This window comes from Oryctolagus cuniculus, chromosome 18 (assembly GCF_051225735.1).
Source record: "Oryctolagus cuniculus isolate XC-2025 breed Fujian yellow rabbit chromosome 18, ASM5122573v1, whole genome shotgun sequence".
NCBI classification, from domain to species: Eukaryota; Metazoa; Chordata; class Mammalia; order Lagomorpha; family Leporidae; genus Oryctolagus; species Oryctolagus cuniculus.
Genome location: NC_142884.1, coordinates 45079915 through 45096199, shown reverse-complemented (window position 1 = coordinate 45096199; position 16285 = coordinate 45079915).

Here is a 16285-nt window from a genome sequence, read left to right as displayed (position 1 = left end):
GCAAAATCCCGTGTCTGTGTTTTCAGAGTACATTTTTCTATGTAGCCAGGCCCCTGACCCTTGTCAGGTATACCCCAGGTACCAGTGACCTGTGCAGGAGAGCGCGCGTGCGCCCCCTCTCTGCGTAAGCCATGGGAAAAGGCCTAACAGAAACAGGGTTTTACAAGGCCTCGCGTTTCCTTTATTTTCAAAACTGGGGGCTGGCCGCCCAAACCTGGTTCGGGAGCGCATTTAGTAATCTCCCCACTCCGCTCTCCCGCCACCGCCAGCCAAAGCAAAGAGAGACAAAACTTGAAGGTTGCACCCTGCAGGGATTTCGCTCTCAGCTTTCGGCCAGCCGCGGTGGCTTCCCGGACTCCACTCGGACCGAAGGCGGCCGAGAACCTCGTCCCCGCGCCCTCGCGAGGCGGCCGCCCGGGTGCCACCGTCTGACTCACACACTGGGCCGCCACCCAGCGAGGCCGGCGCGCGCGCGCTCGCCTTGGGCGTCCAGGCACTGGGGCGCACATGCGTGTTTGAGAGACACAGTGCAGGCTACGCAGAGGCGACTTGAGTTATCTCCTCGCGAACATTCTGGCCGAGTCTTCCTCTCCCCGCTTTTGTCCTAGCTGGAAAGGCGTCCCTCCTGCGTGCGCCGTCGGGGTGGAGGCCGCGTCTACACCAGCGGCGATCCCCCACCCCCACCCCGCAGGGAAGGAGCGGGAGTCGGGGGCCGCCTGCACGCACCGCTCATTGGACCTCAGCGGCGCCCGCCCAGCCCCGCGTTCCGGAAGGTGCGCGCCGACCCCAGCCCCGAACCGTGCCGGGTGAGGGCGGGGATAGAGGTGCGCGCGGCATCTGGGTCGCAGAATTGTCCCCAAAACGCAGAGGACGCGATTTCTCGCTTCCGCGTCCCCGCTGCCCAGAAGTGACCCTCTTTCTCCCCGGGAGATAAGCGCGGGGTCTCGCGGGGCCCAGGGGGCGGGCCTCGGTGCACGGGCGGCGCCCTCCACCTCCCACCGCTGGGCGTGGCTCAGAGAGGGCGCCCCGGCGGGGACGACGCCCGAGGACATCCGGGGTGGCCCCCAGCGCCTCGCCGGCCCCTCCCCAGCGGAGTCCAGCCGGCGGCCCCCGCTGCTGGACTGCGCTCTTGCCCGCGGCCCGGCGACCACCCCCGAGCCCGGAGCTCCGCGCTCCGGGCAGGGCGCGGGGGTCACGGCCCTGCGCCCCCGGGGCTGCGCGCGGAGGCGGGCGCCGGGGCGGGGAGCGCGGGCACTTCCCCTCGCGCCAGCCACCCCGCCCTTCCAGCGTTTTCTGAAAGTGACTTCAGGGAAGCCCAGTTGCTTTTCGATCAGATTTTTGGAGGCAGCAGAAGCCCTTCGGGGGAAGGTCGGAGCCTGGGTCTCTGCCCCCGCCTCCCCTTCCCTCGCCCTTTTGTCCCTGCCTGTCCATTTATCGACCCGCTATCTTTCTGATCTATCGATCATTACCTGCCCGTGCGTTTCCAAAACAAGAACTCGCCCTCGGCCCCGCGGCTCCTCCCAGCGTGAGCAGCGCGCGAGGCGTGGGTTTGTGTTTGCCAAGCCGAGGGGGCTCCTGGCAGGTCGAGGCCGTGCGCGCCCTGCCCCCACGCCCGCCGACCCGGCCCCTGCTACCCGCTGAAGCTTCGGGGGTCCCGGTGGCTTTGGAGGCAAAAGTCTCTGAGCGCTGAGAAGGCGGCTCGTCGGCGCGTGGGTCGACGGCTGAGTTCTCCGCATTTGGGAACTAAATATATGTACTTGGTGACATTTTTTCCCCAGCTCGTTGGCTTTGATGTGTGAACGGTTGGAAAAATCTTCACAAAACCCCTTGAGCCTACTACCCCAAATTTACAAACGTTAGCAACTTCCCGTTCTTCTTTTTGTTTTGTTTTGTGCTTTCCTGTCTCTCTGTGTCGCTGTCATCCTCTCCTCTTTCTGGGTTTTTCCTTCCCTGTGTTCCTTTGTGTTAGTTTCTTCTTCCCTCTCCCTTCATCTGCACTGTTCCACAGCCCCACCCTGGGGAAGGACACTCACAAGCTTCCTTCCTTCTGGAAAATACAGGAGTCCTTGGAAGAGCAGTTTGGTGATTGACAGGGACCTGAGCAAGGAAAGAAAAAAAAAATTAACAGGAGCAATGACAGACCCAGGCTGCCAGAGAGAGAGAGAGAGAGAGAGCGAGCGAGCAGTTGGAGCTACCTGACGCCAACCTGGAGCTATGAGTCTCATATCCCGGCATTCACAGCCAGGTTCATTCCTGTGGCTTTCAGAGGGTGGCAGAAAGCGACATTTTTTACATAGAAAAAAAAGGGGGGGAACAAAATCCTAAATGATTTGCAGTTGACATAAATTTCTAGCAGTAGATTATTTGCTTATTATTTTTGGCATGGTGCGAGTGTCAAGAATGAAAGAACTTTCAAAAAAAAAAAAAAATCTCCCACTCTGTTAAAGCTTCGCAGTCCCGTTAGAAAAATAAGAAAGCAAGGGGCTTTGGCCAAGGGGTTACCCACTCCACCCCCAATGAACAAATGTCAGAGAGGTAAGGAGGGGGGATGCAAAATGAATTTCAAAGGGCTCCACAGCAAAGGGCAATCTGAGATTCACAGAAAAGTAGAGGCGGATAAGACAGCAATTAGGTCATCTCATCCAGACCCCAGGAAATATGTTTAGATCAAAGCCTGCTCGGTCAGAATAAACAGAAGGGGACCGGACTGGGCCCTCCCAGTATTTTCATCTCAGTGCTAGGAGCTGCTAATCTAACCAGTTCTATCTGTTGGAGAGGCGGGGGCGGGGCGGGGGGGCGGCGGAATTACAACTGAAAAAGTGACTAAGTGAAAAAATGCTCTCTGCACTTTGGGAAGATGTAGATTCAGATTTGAGCTAACAAGTCACAAGATCCAGGCCCAGAGCAACACAAACTTCCTGGAATTTTAGCACCAAGTCAATTATCTAATCCTGGCCCATTGTCCCTTCCCTGTCACCTCCCCCAACCCCATGCAACTGAGGATGCCAGAGAATTGACATTTTAAGAAATTGTTAAATTTTAACTGCAGTCTAAGAACGTTGCAGGCAGCCGGCTTTTGGGTTCACTTCCCTGCCGCCTGCCCCCCCCCCCGCCCCCGGCAGGCAGCAGGACAGCGTGCTCCCCCCGTGCTGTGTGTAGGGGTCTTCAAACCCCACCGTGGGGGCCCACTGACGGATGCCAGGAGCTCACGGCTGCGCAGAAGCCTGGCTTTGGAGCCATGCGGTCCGGCAGCCGTTTTGATATTTTAACAGCTGAGCCCAAGTCCTGCATAAGGCTTGCTTTCACCGCAGAGCTGATGGCCTGAAACCAGCTGCTAGGGAACATTCGATAGATAGAAACATCCAGAAAAGGGACAGGAAATCCCACAGAAGGAAAATTCACCCAGGCTAAATCCAGGGTTGGAGTTGCTTGCTGAGCCTGGTTTCCTCTTGAACTGTTTAAACATATGATTTGGCTCCTCTTGTGTTTCTACGTCCATCTGAGCTCGAGTTTAAGAGCGACTCCTGGACCGAGTGTCAGCTTGGCTCCAGGGCCCTGGGCAGCCGGCCGGGGACGATGCCGGGGCTGGGGGAGGTGACCGGCCATCTTCTGTGAGGGGCCACTTCCAGGCTCGGCACTTCACTTCCGGTCTGGGGAGGGCTTAGGAGGATGTGGAAGTTGAGGAACCGGGGTGGGGGTGGGCACGGGGTCACATGATCTCGTGGTAGAGAGAACTACACTGGGGCGAGGCCCAGCACAGCAGCCGTAACCAGGTGAACGGGCAGCCCCTACTCCTGCTATTAAGGGCAGGAACAGGAATGCTATAGAAGCCAACCTGTGGATGGACCTCCTGTATTCAGAACTGGGGGCATGACTACCTGTCTCATCTTGCTCATGATTTGTTAACGATCCATTTAACAGATGGCAAGGCTCAAGGAGCAGAGAGGAAACTCTGGCCACGGAGAGTCCTGGCGCTGTCACTAACTGTGACACAGCCTCCCTGCCCCTCTGCGCTCTGAGAAGTCCGCTGTCCATCGTATTTCCCGGCTGCTTCCTTCCATCCTCACTGTGCCGGGAGCACCAGCAACACTGTTACTTATTGACGATCTTCCCTGTTCTGGGAAAGGCTGGGAAAGTTGTCTCCAGTGGTCTTTCTGACCCTTCCATCTGAGAAAGACTTCCCCCAAATCAAAGCAGGGCCAGCTCGTCTTGCCACTTCACTCTGTGTGACTTTTAGAAACTCCACTCACCTGCTGCCTCTCGCTTGAGACAAGTGTGAGGACCGCGGAGTCGGAAAGAGCTTTATTTAAGCTCCCATCACCACCCCTGACCTTTCAACCTTCACCTTTGAACTGGCCTGGATTTTTTTCAAACTCTGCTTTGTGCATTAAGAAATGGGTACAGTATGTCAGCACCAGTATTCTTTTTCAAAGTAATAGGTTAGAAAATAGCAGATTGGGGGCCGGTGCCATGGCGCACTAGGTTAATCTTCTGCCTGCGGTGCCAGCATCCTGTGTAGTTACCGGTTCTAGTCCCAGTTGCTCCACTTCCAGTCCAGCTCTCTGCTGTGGCCCAGGAGGACAGTAGAGGATGGCCCAGGTGCTTGGGCCCTGCACCCACGTGGGAGACCTGGAGGAAGCACCTGGCTCCTGGCTTCAGATCGGCATAACTCCAGCCATGGCAGCCATTTGGGGAGTGAACCAATGGAAGGAAGACCTTTCTCTCTGTCTCTCTCACTCTCTGTAACTCTACCTGTCAAATAAATAAATAAAAATCTTTTTTTTTTTTTTTTTACAGGCAGAGTGGACAGTGAGAGAGAGAGACAGAGAGAAAGGTCTTCCTTTTGCCATTGGTTCACCCTCCAATGGCCGCCGTGGCCGGCGCACTGCGGTCGGTGCACTGCGCCTATCCAAAGGCAGGAGCCAGGAGCCAGGTGCTTCTCCTGGTCTCCCAAGGGGTGCAGGGCCCAAGCACTTGGGCCATCCTCCACCGCACTCCCTGGCCACAGCAGAGAGCTGGCCTGGAAGAGGGGCAACCGGGACAGAATCCAGTGCCCCGACTGGGACTAGAACCCGGTGTGCCGGCGCCACTAGGCGGCGGATTAGCCTACTGAGCCGCGGCGCCGGCCAATAAAAATCTTAAAAAAAAGAAAATAGCAGATGATAGAACGTGACGTAGCACTCGGCAGTGTGCTGGCCAGCTTTGTCCTTGGGTACTTATGTGCCCTGGGTCATACTTAGCGTGAGATCCTGTCAGAAAAAATCTCTCCAAGTCATTGGCCGAGGCACTGAATGAAAACTATGCTTCTCCCCCGTGTTGTGTTGCAGCTGAACAGGAGTCAGGGGCTTTAGGGAAAGCTGTGATGACGGCGTGGGTTCCCAGGTCCCCTTTGCAATCACACATCCATCAACGCAGTTTTGTGAGTTGTGCTTCTACAGGGAGAGAGAGGAGAGGCTGGCTTCCACATGCAGGATTTCAGCAACCGTGTGTCATCAAGGGGCTTTCTCCCTAAACACACACACACACACACACGCACACACACTCACGGCTATGCATGGACACTTACCTAAACGTGCAGAGCTCGGAGTGGCTAGAAAGGACCCTCTTTGCATATCCAGAAGTTGGTCTGAGAAGCAGGACCTGAGTTATTTAGCTTTATCCCTGTTGATCTGGTCTGGACACGACTTGGCCTCTGTCAGACAAGATGCAATATCTCCACCCTGACTTTCAGTCCAACACTTGTTTCAGTTCAAGTGCAGAAGTTCCATTGTGAGCTCCCATGCTGGATGCCAGTTCTTCGGCCGCCTTTGCTCCGTGCTCTTTGCTGTGTGCCTTGCAATCCCTCCCCGCCACGGGCAAGGGGGACTGGCCTCACTTTGAGTCTGCCCGTGGCACTGGTTTTGGCCAGGAGAATGCGGCAGGCACTGCGGGCACCAGTTCCAAGCTCAGGCTCAGGACACCTGTGGTTTCCCTTCTGCCCTTGTGTTTCTGCCATCATCAAGAGTAGGACAGGGCAGCTGGGCCCCGGGAAGGAATGAGTGCTGTGGGGAGATCAGCCATCCCCACGGCAAGCCCAGTCTAGGCCAGCAGAGCTGCAGCCAGCTGCAGGTTCCTAAGTGCACCCAGGGGGCACAGTCTGCCCATTGCTCTCCAGGAGTAAGGAAAAGGTGGTGATTTTATGCCCTGGAGCTTGAGCAGCTCCTTACTTAACACCACGGGGCCACAGTTCACCATCTCAATAAGATGTATTTAGCAAGTACCATATGCTAGGCTTCACTTGAATTAACTCCTTTAATCCCTGTGAGGCCCACAATTGACAGGTGTCGCTATGGAACCCATTTTCTGGGTAAGGAAAGTTAAATGCCACACACCTGGTAAGCAGCAAGACCTTGAACCCAGATCACCTGGCTCCAGAGTCCCTCTGCTGGGTTCTTAATCCTGATGCTACCCCTTTGCCCACTCACAAACTTTCCCTGGAAATTCACCGCCAGACCTCACGGCACCGTAACACAGATACCTTTCAATTCTGCACCTCCCCGCCTTTCCGATGTTCTGCTTGACAAGGGGACTTCAAGGTCAGGGTGGTGATGCAGTGAGCTAAGCTGCTGCCTGAGAACACCGGCGTCCCACGTCCAAGCACCAGTTCCAGTCCCTGCTGCTCCACTTCCCACCTGGCTCCCTGCTAATGTGCCTGGGAAAGCAGTGGAGGATGGCCCAAGTGCCACCCACATGGGACACCTGGATAGAACTCTGGACTCGTGGCTTCTGAACTCTGGCCATTGCAGCCATTTGGGATTGAACCAGCAGATGGAAGATTCTCTCTCTCTCTCTTTTGCAAATAAATATTTTAAGAAGTTTGTGGAAAAAATTAAAGTTGTTTTGTGTTTTGGGTTTTTTTATTTTTATTAATTGGAGAGGGAGAGAGAGAGAATTCCCGTTCTCTGGTTCACTCTCAAATACCTCCAACTCCAAAGGCCAGGAGAGGTCACAGCTGGGAGCTGGGACCTCAATCCTGGTGACCAGGACCCAACTACCTGAGCCATCCCTGCTGCCTCCCAGTGTATGCATTAGCAGGAGGCTGGATCAGAAGGGATGCGGGAGGCTGACATTGTGACACAGGTAAGTCTCTCTGCTTAGAACGCCCACCTCCCATGCTGCTCCCTGCTTCTGGTCCAGCTTCCCGCGAATGCGCCTGGAAGGCAGCAAAGGATGGCTCAGGTATCTGAGTTCATGCCACCAATGAGAGAGACGTGGTTGGGATTTCCTGGCTCCTGGCTTTGGCCGAGCCCAGCCCCGGTTGTTGCAGATATTTGGGGAATGAACCATTCAACTCTCACTGTGTGTGAGTATGTGTGTGTGTCACTCTGTCCTTCAAATAAATAAATCTTTTTTTTTTTTTTTAACAGAAAAGCAAAGCTGAGACTTCAACCCAGGAGTCCCAATGGGCCAAACTCTCAGCAATAAGTTTGCTTTGGTGCAAAATTATTTGAAATCTATGGCTAGTGTTTTCATAATATACATTTTCCATGAGCCATTTGAAGGGTCTCGGTGTGCATAGATTTCAATTTTTTTTACATAAAAATCTATCTGTGTCCCACCACCATTTTGAAGTTCCCACATGTTTGTGGATGGCCAGAGAAGACTCCCCAGGGAGTCGCAGGCAGCCAACGTGTTCTCTAAGACATCCCCGACTGCCAGGAGAATGCTCCTGGCCAGAGTCCTGGCTGCTCAGCATGCAGCACAGACAGAAATAGCAGGGATCCACACTAATTGTGGAGCCACGCGCTAATTCCAGTATCTTCCTTCAGCGCAATGAATGCTTTCTGCATGTGATAATCATTATCTCCCGGCCCAAGACCTTGTTAATGCGTAAAGATCACTGTAGTTTTGTATCTTTTCCATGGAGGAAATGGTTCATCTACCTAGGAGTGGGTGGAGCTTTTTCCCCCTCCCCTTTTCCCTCTCCCTTTGGAAAACAACTCAACTCTTCTTCCTTTTCCTTTTCACACACTGCTCGCCATGCACTGTGTCGCAGGTGGGGAGAGTGGCTCCTGCATCAGCGCTGGGATTCAAAAAGGGTTTGCAGGCGCATTTTTTTCTCCAAGTGAAGAGAACTGATGCAATTCACATTTTCTCACTTGCACAAAGCTATGTTTAAAAATTCCTCAAAAATCAAGGAAATGTTTAGAAAAGTCATTGCAACTTCAAAAAGTATAGAGGGGCTGGCATTGTGGCGCAGTGGATTAAGCAGTTGCTTGATAAGCCAGCATCCCAGAGGAGCTCCCATTCAAGTCCTGGCTGCTCCACTTCCGATGCAACTCCCACCTAATGTCTAGAAAGCAGCGGAAGAAGGCCTACGTGCTTGGGCTCCTGCCACCCATGTGGGAGAGACCTACAGGAAGCTCCTGGCTCCTGGCTTCATCCTGGCCCAGCCCGGCCCATTGCAGCTATCTGGAGAGTGAACCAGTGGATACAGGATCTTTTTCTCTGTCTCTCCGCCTCTAACTCTGACTTCCAAATAAGTAAAAAAAAAAAAAAAAAGCAGATCTTAAAAAAAAAGCACTGGATATTTCTGAGCAGATCCCACAGCCCAGAAAATCCATTACTGTAGAGCTAAAAGGATGCCTAGAGCCCTCAGCTCGCAGACTGCAGACTCTCAGGCCGAGTTTAGCCTCCACATGTGTTTTAGTTGGCTCAGGCAGCATAGCTGACAAATTTGAACGCGTTGCCAACATTTAAAAGTCAGGAGATCTCATATAAAAGTTCAAATTTCCATATTTTTTTTTCGAATGTCAGTTCTCGTCTTTCCACGTTTCAACAGCTGGCTGCCACTGAGGCCCAGTGGCCCCCCCTGGATGCAGCAGACCTGCCCTGCGCTTCTCTACAGCCCCCATCCAGGTCATCTCACCCAGCCACCAGTGTGCTGGCCTCTGTTTGCAAATGAGGAAAGGGAGGGCAGGAGACAGAAGGATGTGGCCTTAGTGAGGAACGTGCCCGCAGCGCAATCCAGCAGGCCGGGCTGGGTGCACCGTGGGATATGGCACCGTCAAGGCAAAGAGCCGGAGACAGCATGAGGACGTATCTGGAGCAGGGCTCCATCAGGAAGCCAACCTCTGTGGGCAGACAGGACCCGGGGTTTCCTGTACAAGTCCTTGCTGGAGGTGTTGGACCGAAAGGGAGAGGAGGAAGAGGGTGGCTTGGAGCTGGGCCTGATGCGGGGACCGGGGCTTTTGCGGATCAGCCTTTGCGAGCAGAGGGTTCATGGGTGATGCTCAAAGCACCGCACATTGACTGTTTCCTGTCCTCCCGCGGAGCAGGGCCCCTGGGGACACCTTTCTCTTTTCTTGTACGAGGAAGTTGAAGTCTAGGGAGCGTCATCTGACCCCTCCAGGATTCACTGGTAAGTGGCAGGGGCCAGCCTTGGGGTGCAGCAGGCTAAGCCGCCACCTGCAGCATCGCTAGCATCCCATGTTGGAGTTTGCTCTGCTTCTGATCCAGCTCCCTGCTGATGCACACAGGAAAGCAGCAGAGGATGGCCCTAGTGCTTGGGCCCCTGCACCCACGTAGGAGACCCACATGGAGTTCCAGGCTTCTGGCTTTGGCCTGGACCAGCCCTAGCCATTGTGGCCCTTTGGGGAGAATGGAAGATCTTTCTCTCTGCCTTTCCAACAAATTAATTAATTAATTAATATGTTTTTCAAAACATATCGTCAGAGCACTATGCGAACCCAGCACGTCTGTCTGCAAGCCCAGCACCCTTTCCCAAGAAACACCAAATGCCATGCGAGTTGCATTTGCCCTCCGACAGAAGGCTCTGCCGCCTTTATGCTTGGACGGTTTGATTCCGGCCCGGGCACAACAGGAATGGGAACATGAGTCTGTCCCAGCGTGGGCTGAGCTACCCAGCCACGGCAAGCCCTTGTGGACCACTCACCCGGATCCCCGCTGCTGCCCTTCCTCCCTCCCACCTTCCCTCTGCCCTAACCTCTTTCCTCTTCCTATTCAGATACTGCAGAGTTGACGCTCTGGTTTGAATACGGGGTTGTCCCGCGTGAAGGTGTGGAGAACTGGTGGAACCTTTGAGAGGTGTTCAGTACGGGAGGGATCTTAATGTAGCTGCCCTGAGCGTGGGTCAGTTCCCTCAGGAGCAGCTGTGCCCCCTCCACTTTCTCTTCCACACACCCTCTCTTCCATTTTCCAACTCATCTGATGGCCGGCAGATGCCAGCACCCTACCCGTCTCCAGACCGTGAGTCCACGTACATCTCTCTACAAATGGCCAGTCTCAGAGACAGCTGCAGGAAGCAGAGGAAGGCAGTTGGCAAACTACTAAGCACCTGCTACATGCCAGGCCATTTGGAAAACCCCAGGCTTGCCCTCTGGTGCTTGCAGAGTGCTGGAGACCACTGTGCTGCCCACAGAGTGCACTGAGGTGTTCTAGAAGCCTGCACACGGGACCCAAGGGTGTAACCACATAAAAGGGGAATGGGCTCAAAAAAGCCTCGCGGGACCTTGGGAATGCTCTGGCTTTCCAGTTGTTCATTCTTGCGGCAGACAAGTGGCTGGCAGGTTCTGATGCCGCCCTGGCCACTGTCCTAGGTGCTGGGATTCACCGGGGATGGATGCAGAATCAGTATCTGCCTTCATGGAGCTTGTGCTCCTGCAAAAGGGCTGGGAAAGTGGTTCTGGTGGCTGTAGGGAGACTTTTCTAGAAGCTGTTGAACACTAAGGATGCCAACAGCGAGTGCTAGAGACCTGCGCTGCATCCACCTTCTGAGCCCTGCGAGAGCCAATGAGAGGAGAAGCAGACCATGCCCCCAGAGACTGTGCACTGAGTCCGGAAGTGACCGCACCTCCTGGGGCGTCCACTCCCGGCAGTCTGGAGGGCTGGAGAGCCCTCGTGCTGCAGGAGCCCAAGGGGCAGAAACAATCCTCTTCAGAAGGCAGTCACAGGCTGCCCCCAAACTGGAGTCAGCAGCTCCCACGGCCGCCGCGGGTGGGGATGCCTTTCCCCAGGCAGGGCGTCCTGGGCGCCTTCTACTCCATATTGCTGCCAACCTGGATACACAGCAAACTTCAGATCCTTTCTATGAGAAACAAATCTTATGACAGTGCAAGTAGGAGGATAAGAGCGGCAGTGTCGGCCCCCTGATAACCAAGGACAAAGGAAAATGAGACAGACATCGCTTACCTCTGAGTCCTCCCTCACAGCCCGCAGTAAAGCTGAGAAGACTGTTACCTTGGGAGAAGGGACCCACGGCGACCTGCAGAAGTCAGGCATTGCCTCTGCTCCCAGCCGCCTGGCACCCTGCTTAGCATCCTCTGTTAGAAAAAAAAGAGTCCTCAGAGCAGTGAGATTGGTTCTAATGCAGCACTTTCGGGGAAAAATATTTATTCTTGATTAGTGATAATTGTTAGAAATAATAGCTATGCGCTTCCTAGGACAGAGTTGGGAGCCATGGTCAGTTGAGAGAACCATTTCTTTTCAAGATTTTATTTATTTTATTTTATTTGAGAGACCAAAGCACACACACACACACAGAAAGAGAGAGAGAGAGAGAGAGAGAGAGAGAGAGAGAGAGAGAGAGAGAAATCTTCCATCCATTGGTTCACACTCCAAATACCCGCAGTGGCCAGGTGCCAGGAACTCAGTCTATGTCTCCCATCTGGGTGGCAGGGATCCAAGTACTTGAGCCATCACCTGCCCTCTCCCAGGGTCTGTGTTAGCCAGAAGCTAGAATTGGGAGCAGAGCCTGGACTTGAACCAAGACAGTCTGATATAGGACTTGGATGTCCCAAGCGGCGACTTAACCACTAAGCTGAACACCTGCACCAGAGAGAAGCATTTCCTGAGTTGGGAGCACAGAGAATAAACACAGGGCTCGCATAAACAGGGTTGTTTGTTGACCACAGAAAGAAGCCAGACCTGTCCTAAAGTTAGCAAACGTTGCACAGAAAATAAAAAGTCTGTTAGTAGAAGGAGAGAGAGAGCTTGCGCGTGTGACATTTTAAGAGCAGAGGAAGAGTACTTAGATGCCATTGCAAAGTCAAGGCAACGAGATGGGTAGAGTATTGCAAAGTCTCATGGGTAAGAGGAAGAAGGAACATGAGTAAGATCCGTGGCTGTTCAAGACTAAGGCTGAAGTCTGTACTGATTCCCTGTTGTGTGTATTTATGTCTTGCACCTATTTTTTATTCCAATATGGGGCTAAGACAACAGTTAAGACACCCGTGTCCCACATCAGAGTACCTGGGTCTAAACTCCAACCCCTGACTCCATGTGTGCCCAGACCTAAGCTGGTCACATCAGACCCTGGTAATGGCTCAAGTGGCTGGGTCCCTGCCACCCACGTGGGGGACTGATTGAGTTCCTGGCTCCCAGCTTTGGCCCTCCTCTCTCAAGGGGGTTGGGGTGGAGGAGAACCAGCAGAAGGGGGTTTTGTCTTTCTGCCTCTCAAATAAAGAATAAAAAAGTGTGAACCACTGACACAAGGTCAGAGTTGCTGTAAGGAAGGACACTCCCACTGGGCAAGTGTTGTGGCGCAGTGAGTTAAGCCACCACGCAGGACGCCCACATCCCACATCATAGTGCTGGTTCCAGTCTCAGCCATTCGGTTTCTGATCCAGCTTGCTGCTAGTGCATCCGGGGAGACAGCAGATGATGGCTTAAGTGCTTGGACCTCTGCTGCCCACGTGGGAGACCCGGATGGGCATTTGAGGAGTAAACCAACAGATGAAAGATATTGCTTGCTCACTCTCTCTCTTTTTAAAGATTTATTTTATTTATTTGAAAGACAGAGTTACAGAGAGAGGTAGAGGCAGAGAGAGAGGGAGAGAGATCTTCCATCCGCTGCTTCACTCCCCAAATGGCCACAATGATGAGGGCTGGGCCAGGTCTAAGCCAGGAGCCAGGAGCTTCTTCTGAGTCTCCCATGTGGGTGGCAGGCGCCCAAGGACCTGAGCCATCCTCCACTGCTTTTCTCAAGCCGTTAGCAGGCAGCTGTATCAGAAGTGGAGCAGCCAGGACATGAACCAGCATCCATCATGCCCATATGGGATGCAGGCATTGCAGGCAGCGGCTTTACCCACTACGACACAACACTGGTCCCAATAAAACATATTTTTTAAATAAAATAAAGAACATTACATTAAAAAAAAAACATTCTAAATAATAACCTAAGTTTCAGTGTCTGCTCCCAGTTGAGCAAACCTTTGTAAAGCCTACACATTCAGGTTTTAAGGTTTTGGTTCAGAAAGTTCACCCCAAAAAAGGATAGACATGTTCAAACTAGAGCAGAGTTTCACTGCGGCTCCCGAATTCCAGGGAAGAAGTGCCAGGGTAACCGGCTACTTGGTTGCTCTTGTACCTCTTATCACCAAAAATCATCGTTGCCACTTTCTCCTCTATGTGAGCAATGTTATGACACCTAAGGTCCTAGTTTAAGTCAGATGTTCCCCTAGATGGAAGTCACTGGAGAGTCTGCATGGTGACAGGCCAGGGTCTGGAATGGGGGCGCTGCCCTCCTGGTGCCTCCTGACCCACGCGGAGCAGCAAGCCTCCCGCCACGCCTCCATCTCCCATACAGCGAATGTTCTAGAACGATGCTTCTCAAACTTTCCAGGGCACCAAAATCACCTTGAAAGCTTTTGATTCCCAAGGCAAAGTCCAGGGCCCCGGCCCCAGCCATCATCCTGTGAGCCCAGCGCTCAGCTTGGTCACAGCAGGGCCCTGTCGGCTTCCCAGCTGTGGCCACCTGCTACTCCGCCCCGCGGGGACCAAGCGGCAGCGTCCAAGGCCTGCCTTCTCTCCTGGGAACCTGCAGTGCTCCTTCCACACCCGGGGACTCAGCGAGTCAGACCCGCAGAGCTGCCCCGGGTCTTCCCACTTTCCCAGCTCTAATGTCACCTCCTCCGAGAGGCCTGCCCTAACCTGTCTCCCTTCTCTGTCTTAAGCACATCACTGTGTTCTCTTGTCTTCCCCACTCTTACGACTCCTTGGAATTATTTTGTCTGTGTGTTGCTTGGGTGATTATCCGCTCTCCGCGAGTGCGGAGACTTCCTGCCTGGTTTCCCTGCGGTAGTACCGGGCCGGGGAGTAGTGAATGACTGAACAATGAGTGAATGAATGAGTTTGCCCTGGTGAGAAGCCAGGTGTACAATACACACAGTTCTGAATTCTGGCCTCGGAAGTGGAAGTCCAGACAGCGAAGCTGATGTGAGCCAAGGCGTCAGCTGAGTGGGAAAGGAATCACCGTTCCTGCAGGGTGTGGGCGCAAATGAGATCGGGGTTAGAGGACAGCTGTGCCCTGACCTGCTGTGTGAGAGAAGACGCTTCCTCTTTTTTCTCTGATGCCATGGAGAAGTTGTAAACCTAGAGGTGCAAGGTAGACCGCTGGGGAAGTCAGAAGATTTTAAATAAGAAAACCATGCTCCCCTCCCCCATCACTACCCCCGATGTTTGTGTTCTCCCTGTTAGAGTCTTTTCAAACCAGTGAGCTTGCAGGATACAAATGTAACACGTTTACCTTCATGTTCTGCGACAAGCAGAGAGGCCTAGGATTTTTTTTTTTAAGATTTATTTATTTATTTGAAAAGTAGAGTTAGAGAGAGAGAGAGAGAGAAGGAGAGAGAGAACAGAACAGAAAGATGGGAGAGATATCAGGATCTTCCATCTGCTGGTTCACTCCCCAGATGGCCACAATGGCCAGGGTTGGGCCAGGCCAAAGCCAAGAGCCTGGCACTCCACCCAGGTGTCCCATGTGGGTGGCAGGGGCCCAAGCATCTTCTGCTGTTTTCCCAGGTGCATTAGCAGGGAGCTGGATTGGAAGTGGAGCAGCCGGGGCTTGAGCCCACGCCCGTATGGGCTGCAGGACTTGCAGGCAAAAGGTGCCCACTTTGCTTCCCCACCCCAGGAGACATTTGGCCATGTCCAGAGACAATTTCTGGTTGTCACAACTGGGAGAGGGTGGTTGCTTTTTGGCATCTGGTGGGTCGAGGCCAGGGTCAATCATAAAGCCCCTTTCAGCACAGAGGACAAGCCCCCACAACAGAGAAGTCCCAGGGCCCAAATGTCAAGAGTGCTGAGGTTGAGTAACTTGTTATCCAGCTCAGGGCCAGGGTTAATATTCAACAGCCACTTACGATTCAAATGAGCATGCTACCACTCAGGTTCAGGACTTTGCTCCACGGTTCTGCAAGACAGCAAGGCCTCGGTTCAGTAGAATTTCAGTTACCAGAACCTGAAATACTTGATGGGTTATTTTCATCATCCATACTAGGAATTTCAACAGAACAAAAGTGAGAGTAGAGAGTGTCTCTTAGAGGTGAAGTTGCAGGACGAACTTCGTGGTTCTGGAGTTCATCCTCGCTCAGATCTACACTTTCATGGAGACACGGAAGCCACCGTTCCAGGCTGGGTTGGGCTCAGCAGAGAGCATTTTCTAAGGCAGAGAAATGCTCAAGTTGCTATCGAAGCGGAGTGTCTAAATTCAAAAAGCGGTTTTGACGAGCACTTGGTTGAATTTGAGTATTTGGAATCCTGTTCACTGGAGCTTTTCTCTGAGTGGGAGCTTTGCTCCTTGGTAGCTTTTGCAGCGTGTGAATTTGCTGGAGAATTCTCATCATCATTGGAACCCACCGCCAGCCCCCAGCCCCCAGCGCCGCCCGCCCCTCTGTGGAGACCGTGTGCACATCCCTTTTATCCCTGATTTCGATCTTTGGGATTTTCCCCGACCTTTGCACACAGACAATCAGTATGGAGACAATTTGCTATGATCCACCCCCAGGAGTGATCCCAATACCACGGCTTCAGTCCAGAACAAAGGGGATGTTTGCGCTTCCTTTTCTTCTCCCCATATTCTCTCCAGGGTTGATTGTGAATGGAAAAGAGGAGTTTAACTTGGAAATGTTTGGAATTGTATTTCAGTATTTCAAAGTTTAAACAGTAAGTCTTTGCAAATAGATGCTAGGTAAGAGATACCAAAATCAACAGCATCAGGAATCACGGGGCTGAGCTGCAACAATGGAAATGCGATCTTTAGTTAACAGGAACTGGGAACGCAGGGCAGGTGAGCCGAGGTCAGCGATTCACGCCTTGAGATCGATCCGCACCTCCGGACCGGCTCACCCCTGTACCCTGCACTTGTGGGCAACCTAGCTTTGCAGTGTGTGACGCAGCTCATCTGCAGAGCAGCATGCCTGCAAGCCTCACCTGCTGTCTCATCGCTTCTTCCCTTCTCCTCATCTCCTCTCTCCGGGGTTGACAGAAGAAACAGCTCTGGGCTCCA